Source organism: Thalassophryne amazonica, chromosome 20 (assembly GCF_902500255.1).
Source record: "Thalassophryne amazonica chromosome 20, fThaAma1.1, whole genome shotgun sequence".
NCBI classification, from domain to species: Eukaryota; Metazoa; Chordata; class Actinopteri; order Batrachoidiformes; family Batrachoididae; genus Thalassophryne; species Thalassophryne amazonica.
The window spans coordinates 26,866,572-26,876,139 of NC_047122.1; positions in this window are offsets into that span (position 1 = coordinate 26,866,572).

Consider the following 9,568-nt stretch of genomic DNA (forward strand, 5'->3'; position numbering starts at 1 on the left):
GGACTTCACATTGTGACAATAAGAAGAAAACAGAATTTAAAGTTTTAATGGAGCCGAAGAAGAAAAGATGAGAAATGTTAACATAAAGTGATAACAACTGTTTCATCACTCAAACATCAAAACAGAATCCAAATCAAAGTAACACAAACATACATTAATTATGCAGGAAGTGTTGAGGATCACGTGGTTTCTTTGGAACCATGACTTTGTTTCTGCCTGAATGGATGCTCAAACAATTGGTTTAGGTTTAAGTACAAAACTTCTCCCGTCCTTACTGGAAAGTATTCCATGTCAACCAGTTTTCCCAATCTATATTATGATAGCCAAGTAGCCAACATGTGTGTGTATGCATGCGTATGTGCTTGTGTATGTCTTTGATCACGGGTAAACTGGGGACAGCTGACATTTCTCATTTGGTATGCTTATGTATTTTGGGTCAAGCATGAACACTGGGTCAAACTGAAAGTTGAGAGGACTAATGCTTTTGCAGAAATTAGCGATATTAGCTAACAACAGTGATCAATGGACATTGTGCTACAATGCACCATGGGAGTTCAGGGTTTGGGGGTTTTAAATGTTGTGGTTCATGTTAATTTAACAGTGTTGTTAGTGTTGTTGATTTATTGTGTTTTGTAGTTCAATTGGTTTAGTCAGTTTAGTTAAGTGTCATGTTGCCATTACCATGAGTGAGAAGTATAGTGCGTTTGATGTCTTCCGCCACTGTCTCTGCGGGCGTGGAAAAACTAAATGCACCTGCTTGCTGTAGAATACAGAAAAGACAAAAAGCTCTGCCTCACTTTTCTTCCACTCAGCTCACCACAATATATTCAAAGACAAGTAGCGTTTGTGCATTTATGCTTGTGTATAACTTTGAAAACAGACAAACTGGGGACAGCTGACATTTGCCGTTTGGTATGCTTATGTATTTTGGGTCAAGGATGAATGCCACCAAAATGGAATGTTGATAAGACTAATATTTTTGGAGAAACTACAGATATTAGCTAACAACACTGAACAATGGCCTTTGATCATTACATTCTGGACTCACACTCCATCCCAGCAAGGGATGGTAAATCATCTGTTTATTAAAAGCGTGCGTGTTAGTAAGTTCAATGTAAGTACATAACATAATTGTAATTATTACATGGCTGCCTGTGACGCTACCCACGCTCTGATTGGTTGATTTCCGGTCGGATATTTTCCCATATCAGACTGGTTACCATGACAATCAGTCCGCAACGCATATTTTCGTTACAAACCAGGAAGCTAAAAACATGATTAGAAAAACCAAGTCGGACATAAACGTACTCCATAAATATCGAAACAGCATCAGAAAAAACACAGATTGAAAGCTTACCAGCTACTGACCCGATCATCTGTTAAAAGGAACCCCGATATAAATACATGTTTATTCTGTATGACTTGTTGTGATATTAGTAACATAACTATGGGACAAAATTTGCAAAAATAATGTCAAGTTTTATGATATTTTAAGAAACTTTATTTCTACGTAGGTCGCCATTGTTGTTTGTAACGCAATGCATTATGGGTAGTGACGTCAAACGGCTGCAGGGCTTCCCGTGTTTACATTACAACTAGCGGGGATTAGCAACGATGAGCTCCTCTGTTCACCCTTTTCAGTTTGAACCAGAGCGTGATCTGCAGTGTGAGGAAGAGAACTTTGAAAATACTGTTAGAAATGAAGATCAGCGCTCTGATCAACCAAGAGTTGGCCATTGTAGGTGATGTCTGTGTGGGGGCTGCTTGCCAATGCCGACAGAGAAAGAGAGCGTCTGCTGCTCTTTCGCGTGTTTTAGTCCTATTTTCACTAGTTAGTCGTGGACGATTTTTCTTCTTGTGGGGAAATATGACGGGCACTGCATCTGGTTTAAGACGCCGTTTATATCCAGAAACACCAACAAGCTCCCTCATTAGCTGAGGTCGATGAAAAGCCTCAAATGCATCCGCGTTGAAGTGACGTGAGCACAGCCGCGGGTCTTTCGGCAACTGCACTCTTCCACAAGCATCCTCCCACTTTTTCCTTAACTTTCTTTCTTTGGGAAAGCAATTAAGGCTTACCTCGCTTTCTTTGTTGCCCTTAGACTGAAAATTGCAGCCAAAAGCCGCGCAATGTGGCATTTTATCTCGGTAGAAGAACTAGCTTTAACACTTCGCTTGCATGAAAGATTTCAGAAACATTTCCACGTCATCACCCCCAGAATGCATTGCACAGGCAAAAACATGGCGGCCGTGTTGTATTTAAATACATGATAAATAAACGCTATTTTATATCATTCAAGACTTGTTCATGCACTTCTAACTATATATTATAATAGCAGACGTCAGTGTTTCAGTTTTTTGACAAATTTGATGTTATAGTCGGGGTTTCTTTTAAACACTTGGTGTTTTTTGCACGGACCTCGCTGACATTCTTCCGTAATGTCAACACCTCAGCCTGATATTTCCCCGTGCAGACCTGTCACTCAGTTCATTTAATACATTAAAAATATATGGATGGCATAAGAAAGTGAAAACACTTATTTCCATTGTGGTCCATTTAAAATCAAATGACAAAATAGAAGTAATAATAATGATGATAATGATAATAGTAAAGGATTATTAACTGATTGGACAGCATGGTGGCTTAGTGGCTAGCGCTGTTGCCTCACAGCGAGAAGGTCAAGGGTTCAATTCCCGCCTGTAGCCTTTCTTTGTGGAGTTTGCATGTTCTCCCCGTGTTTGCATGGGTTTCCTCCAGGTGCTCCAGTTTCCTCACACATCCAAAGACATGCAGGTTAGGTGGATTGGGATCTTTAAATTATCCGTAGCTGTGCGAGTGGGTGTGAATATTTGTTTGTCTGTTTGTGGCCCTGTGACAGACTGGCGTCCTGTCCTGGGTGTACCCTGCCTCGTGCTCTATGACTGCTGGGATAGGCTCCAGTCCCTTGTGACCCTTAATTGGACTAAGCGGTTGAAGATGAGTGTATATGTGTGTGTGTGTGTGTATTAACTGATTGTGAGGTCTGTACAGGGAAATATCAGACCGAGGTGTCAGTAAAAAAAAAAAAACCCTTACAGACCGAGCAAACAAGGTCAATTAATTTGTTTATTATATGGCTATTATATATATATATATATATATATATATATATATATATATATATATATATATATATATATATATATATATATATATATATATATATATACGAGGTCTATTAGAAAAGTATCCGACCTTATTATTTTTTCAAAAACCATATGGATTTGAATCACGTGTGATTACATCAGACATGCTTGAACCCTCGTGGGCATGCGAGAGTTTTTTCACGCCTGTCGGTTACGTCATTCGCATGTGGGCAGTCTTTGAGTGAGGAGTCGCCCACCCTCTCGTTGATTTTTTCATTGTTTAGGAATGGCTTAGAGACTGCTGCTTTGTTTGATCAAAATTTTTTCAAAACTGTAAGGCACAACTGAGTAGACACCATTCGATAAATTCAGCTGGTTTTCGGTAAAAATTTTAACGGCTGATGAGAGATTTTGGTCTGGTAGTGTCGCCGTAAGGACGGCCCACGGCGCCTGACGGCGATCTGCGCTTCGAGGCGGCAGCGTCTCGCCGTTTCAAGTTGAAAACTTCCACATTTCAGGCTCTGTTGACCCAGTAAGTCGTCAGAGAACAGAGAACTTTCAGAAGAAGTCGGCATGAGGAGTTTATTCTGACATTCCATTGTTAACGGACATTTTGTAATGAAAGAACGTGCAGGCAGAGTCGCATGTCGGGCCGGACCCGACCGCGGGGGGTCGCGACAGGAAAAACACCTGCGTTGGAAACCTTAACGGGCAAGTTGGAACATGCCCAAGCTGTTAAACAATTTCTCAGTTACTCACTTGTTGAAAGCCATCAAAAGCCACCTGAATTTTACAAATGGTTTTCAACACGGAGGTGTTTTTCCTGTCCTCATGCCAGCCTCTTCTGAATCTTCTCTGTTCTCTCACGACGTCCTGGGTGAATTAAGCCTTAAATTAGGATGTTTTCAGGTCGAAACAGGCCGACGACGGCACCTGGAAGCGCTGCGCGACGTCCTGCTCTGTGGGAAGTCCTTACAGCGACAGAAGCACCCCATAATCTCTCATCAGCCGTTAAACTTTTCACCGAAAACCAGCTAAATTTCTCGAATAGTGTCCACTCGGATATTCCTCACAGGTCCAGAAAAAATTTTGATAAAGCAACACGCGCTGTCTCGAGCAGCGTGTGAAACAAAGGAATTCAGCCGAGAGGGCGGGACCACATCTCACTCAAGGCCTGCCCACAGGGAAATGACGTCACCGACGCGTGAAAAAACTCACGCATGCGCACGAGGGTTCAAGCATGATTGGTGTAATCGCACGTCATTCAAAATCATTTAGTTAAAAAAAAAAATAAAAGTGTCGGATTTTTATCTAATAGACCTCGTATATATATATGAGGTCTGTTAGAAAACCATCTGACCTTTTTTATTTTTTTAAAAAACTATATGGATTTGAATCGTGCGCTTGCATCATCCAAGCTTGAACCTTCCTGCGCATGCGTGAGTTTTTTCACGCCTGTCGGTTGCATCATTTGCCTGTGGGCAGGCTTTGAGTGAGCACTGGTCCACCCCCTCATTGGATTTTCATTGTCAGGAAAATGGCTGAGCGATTGGAGCAGCGCTGAATCAAATTTTTCCAGAAACTGTGAGAGAGAGCCAGGTGGAAACCATTTGGAAGATTCAGACGGCTTTCGGTGAGGATACTCTGTGCGTCACACAGATTAAGGAGCATTACAACCAGATTAAATACGGCCCACAGCGACGGAGGGCGCGCCGCGCTCCGAGCGGCCATCGACAGGCTGAAACGACCAGATCATGGGACCGTCGTCTGACTACCAGAGAAATAAAGAAGAGGTGGACATCAGCACTTTTGCGGCACATTCCACTGTTACAGGAGACTTTGTAATGAAAGACGTGCGGAGGAATTCGCGCGTCGGGATGGAGCCACAATGGCGCACAACAAAAAGCACATCCGTGTTGGAAGTCTCACAGGACAAGTTGTGACATGCCCAGCTGTTACACAATTTCTCGGATACTCACTTGACTGAAAAGCCACCGAAAGCCGTCTGAATCTTCTGAATGGTTTCCACCTGGCTGTCTCTCACAGTTTCTGGAAAAATTTGATTCAGTGCTGCTCCAATCGCTCGGCCATTTCCCTGACAATGAAAATCCGACGAGGGGGGTGGACCAGTGCTCACTCAAAGCCTGCCCACAGGCAAATGATGGAACTGACGGGCGTGAAAAAACTCACGCATGCGCACGAAGGTTCAAGCTTGGCTGATGCAAGCGCACATGATTCAAATCCATATAGTTTTTTAAAAAAATAAAAAGGTCGGATAGTTTTCTAACAGACCTCATATATATATATATATATGGGGTACGTTCATATCCGACTTGGGTTTTCTAATCGTGTCTTTAGCTTCCTTATTTTAAATACACATTGCAGATCGATTGTCATGGAAAAATATCTGAAAGGTAATCAGCCAAATATCTGAAAGGTAATCAGCCAATCAGAGCGCATGAAGCAGCGCAGCCATGTAGTAATAATGTGTATATGATAGCAAGAACTTAAAAAATGTATTAAAACAGTAACTTAACATAAAAAAATTATGTAATTAACAGGAAATAAAAGGGTTAAGTTCTTCCTCTAAAAACTATTGAGGTTTAAGGTTCTAACATATTCTGGACTAGGGTTGCCACCTTTCAGAAATAAAAATAAAGGACGCCCACCACGGCTCCTAAGGGCCATGACACCACCACTCAAGGAGTGGTGTACTTAATTTTGAAACAAAGCATTTAATCATACTTAAGGCTTTAAGTGCTTTATTAACTCGAAAACTGTTAATGATAAACTGTGCAGTCCCTGAAGTGTGGAATAATAAACCTAAATATTAAGGAAAACAGACCAATAATTTTAATCTTTTAAAGTGAGGACATTTTTTAAACTAGTTGTCCCTGCTAGGCAAACAGTTACTGCACAATTTACAGTGTTTGCGCTATATTATGCTAACAGTCACCTTATCCCAGTATTAAACCATTTGTAGTAAACTGTCCTCTGTTTTCAATAATTGTGCTAAGCGAGTGTAATTTCTTCCCATTCTAATCTGTTTGTCCTGACCTAGGTTAGCAGTCAGTTTCTAGGGTGTTTAATTTTTTTTATGCAAAGTGATGTCAATGGATTCCCCGCCCCCCTATTGTAAACTATTTATGCTAAGCTAGGCTAACATTTATTCCTATTCTAAACTAGGCAACAGTTTGTGCTTTTTCCAATAACTGCATAACTAATGCTAACACTTTTCCCATTTTAAGCGATTTCTGCTAAGCTAGGCCAACAATTTATCCTCCATGAGGCTTCTAAAAATTGTGCAAAGTTAGATTAATAGCATTTGACCCGTTTCCAATCATTGTGCTATGCCAGACAGTCTGTTAGTGATGCTGACAGCCCCCCCCCACCCCCCATTTTAAACTGTTTGTGCAAAGCTAAGCTAACAAGTTGCCCTCCGTTTCCAAATATTAAACTATTTGTGTTAAGCTAGACTAAAAGTTTTTCCTTTTATTCCCTCATCGTGGGAGCATTTATACTTGTCCTCTTTACTTCCTGTGTATGTGCTAAGCTAGGCTAGCAGTTTACTTACTACTTCCAATCTTAAGCTTACTTAGCTAGCTTTGCATCAAAACTTTGAACACTGCTCCTTGCAAAATTGCCTTGGAGGAGGAACTCTGCAAAACTAACAAATTAATTGATGCTGTAGGTCTGACGTCACTGAAGTTGGCGTCAACCAGCTAACACATGAAGAAAAGTATTTTCCTGCAAGAATTTGAAATAAAGATTGCTGTTAAAGATATGAAACCGTGTACATGTAGAATGATGTTAAGATGTTTTTGTGATGTTAAGGCTTCAGTGATAAGTCTTACAGTTTTTCCCCATTTTAAACAATTTGTGCTAAGCTTTGCTAACAGTTTCCCATTGTTTATAGTATTTTTGCAAAGCAAGGCTCACAGGTTTCTAATTTTAAAGTAATTGTGCTAAACTAGGCTACTAGGTTCCCCTGTTAACAGTATTTGCGTTAAGCTAGGCTAAGATGTTTCAAATGGTTTGTGCTAAACTAGGCTAACATTTGCACCCGTTTACAGCATTTGCGCTAAGTTAGGCTAATAGTTTTCTCATTTTAAACTGTTTTTACTAAGCTAGGCTAACAGGCAGGTTTTTTTTTTGTTTCGTTTTGTTTTGTTGTGCTTGTTTATTTGTTTGATGGGCAGGCAATTATCCATTGTGAACAAGCTGATTTTCCAGGATCAGGTTCTTGCCAAATGTGAGTCTCTAAGAAATTGTGCTGAACACTGAGTTTAATCTTTAATTTTTCACCTCATGCTGCTTATGTATCTAGCTCCAGTCGCTGTAGCAACGCGGGCATGCTAACCACCATGATTACAGGTCTCTGGTTTGTGCACAGCTGTTTGCAATCAAATAAGAAGCTGACCAGCATCGTGCAGTTGAGCAGAAAGTGCTCTACTGTTTTTAATGATTGTAGGCTGTGGGGCATTCACCACCCAGCAGCCTCATGTGGTTTTGAATTCGGTGACTATAAACCTACGACAGACTCCTGCTGGGACTTGAACCTAGCATGCAGGTTTTGATGCTCATGAAGAAACGTTCCTGATTTTATGTTACTTAAACCCGGAGTGTGTAAAGGAGTTGGGCTCCCAACATGTAGACCTTGGTCTTTGGACCAGACACTTCATCTGCACTGTCTGCACGCAACTGGAAGCAGGTAAATAGTCCAGTGGAAGTCATAGATTCTGATCCGTTTCACATTATCGGGGACATGCAGCAGACTCAGGACCTGCATAGAACTTACTTTTTCTAACTCAGATGTTTCAAACTGATTCCAGAAAGGACCAGGAGCGTGCAGTTTTTCTTTTTAACCACCTACTCCACCAGCGGCCTCATGTACAAAGACTTGGATGGACTTTCTACTAAAAGTTGGCGTTTACCCTGAATGTGGCGTAAGCACAAATATATTCAGATGTATGAAAGTGTGCATAGGCATGAATTCAAGTACATTCCATTTGTACATCCCACTGAACATGGAATTGAGCCTGGAACCAAAGTCCTCCCTGGCCACGCCCCATTTAAATATGCAATTTCATGTAAATAGGCCCTTTGAGGAGGGATTCCCCATGATGTCACATCAGACAACATGAACACAGAAAAGAAATTATACTCTAGATAACTGGACATTACGTGGAGACATACAGGGACAGTTTATTCGGTATGCTGTTAAACGGCTTAATCATGAAACTGGAAAAATGTATGTGGGAGCTACGGAGCATGAGTGTGTGAGGCCAACACGCAGAACAGCGCGCGCATACCGACGTATTGACAATTACGGAACACAGGAAGCCTCTTAAGAAGCTCTGCAGCTCACCATCAAGCAAAAATTTAAAAAGACATTAATAATAATAATAAAAACATATTTGAATGCGCACATGCCCAAATGTGCCTGTGCTGGTTTTCATTTGGAACAATTACACAAATCAACTATTTAAACTAAGCTCCCCCCATCGTGCAGCATGCAGCCTCCACATATGATATGAACACTGATGGAATGAAAATGTTTCCTATTAACAGAAACAAATTCATCATGTGGTGGTGCCTTTATAGCAAAATGCAACCTAGCAACAGCTACGATTGCATCTGGGAAACTGGCTTTTGCTGCAAAATGTGCTGTAATTAGTGCAACAGATAACAGAAACAATCGTGCAAATGGTGATACAAGCACCAAAGTTGGCACAAATACTCCTTAGACATTACTCTTTTGAAAAACCTACTGGCCACTTGAATTTTCAATAGGTGGCCAGGTAGGGGGTCAAGTGAAGAATTACACAGGGGTCTAAATTAAAAATGCTCAAATCATTTTGAAAACTACACATTATTTGTCTGATCATAAAGATTCCAAAAAGGTATAGTTTGGACTATCTATGACTGAATGATCAGGAGTTATGGGGTAAAAACAGCAAAAATGGTGACAAAGGTCAGTTTCAGTTTGTACAGGGGTCAAAAGTTAAAGTTCCTTCAGTTTTGGAAAAAGTGATGCAAATTATTGGTTGAGCTAATAGGATTAATAAATGGAATAGTTTTGATTGTGTTGAATGTTTGGTCTCCAAAGTAAAGGTCAAACAAGGTCAACGTCCATTGGATTCTATGACATGTGACATGTTACCCCGTACGTAACATGATAACTAAGCATGATACATGGTGCAAACTATTCCTTTTTAAAATCCTGTTAACTCAACTAATAATTTGCATTTTTTTTTTTTTTTTTTACCAAAATTGGAGCAACTTTAACTTTTGACCCCTGTACAAACTGAAGCTGACCTTTGTCACCATTTTTGCTGTGTTTACCCCATAACTCCTGATCATTCAGTCATAAATGGATGCTGCACTCACTCCAGTTTATCATCTGGAATAGTCCCAGATTGCATTTCAGAGCTTCTAGAAT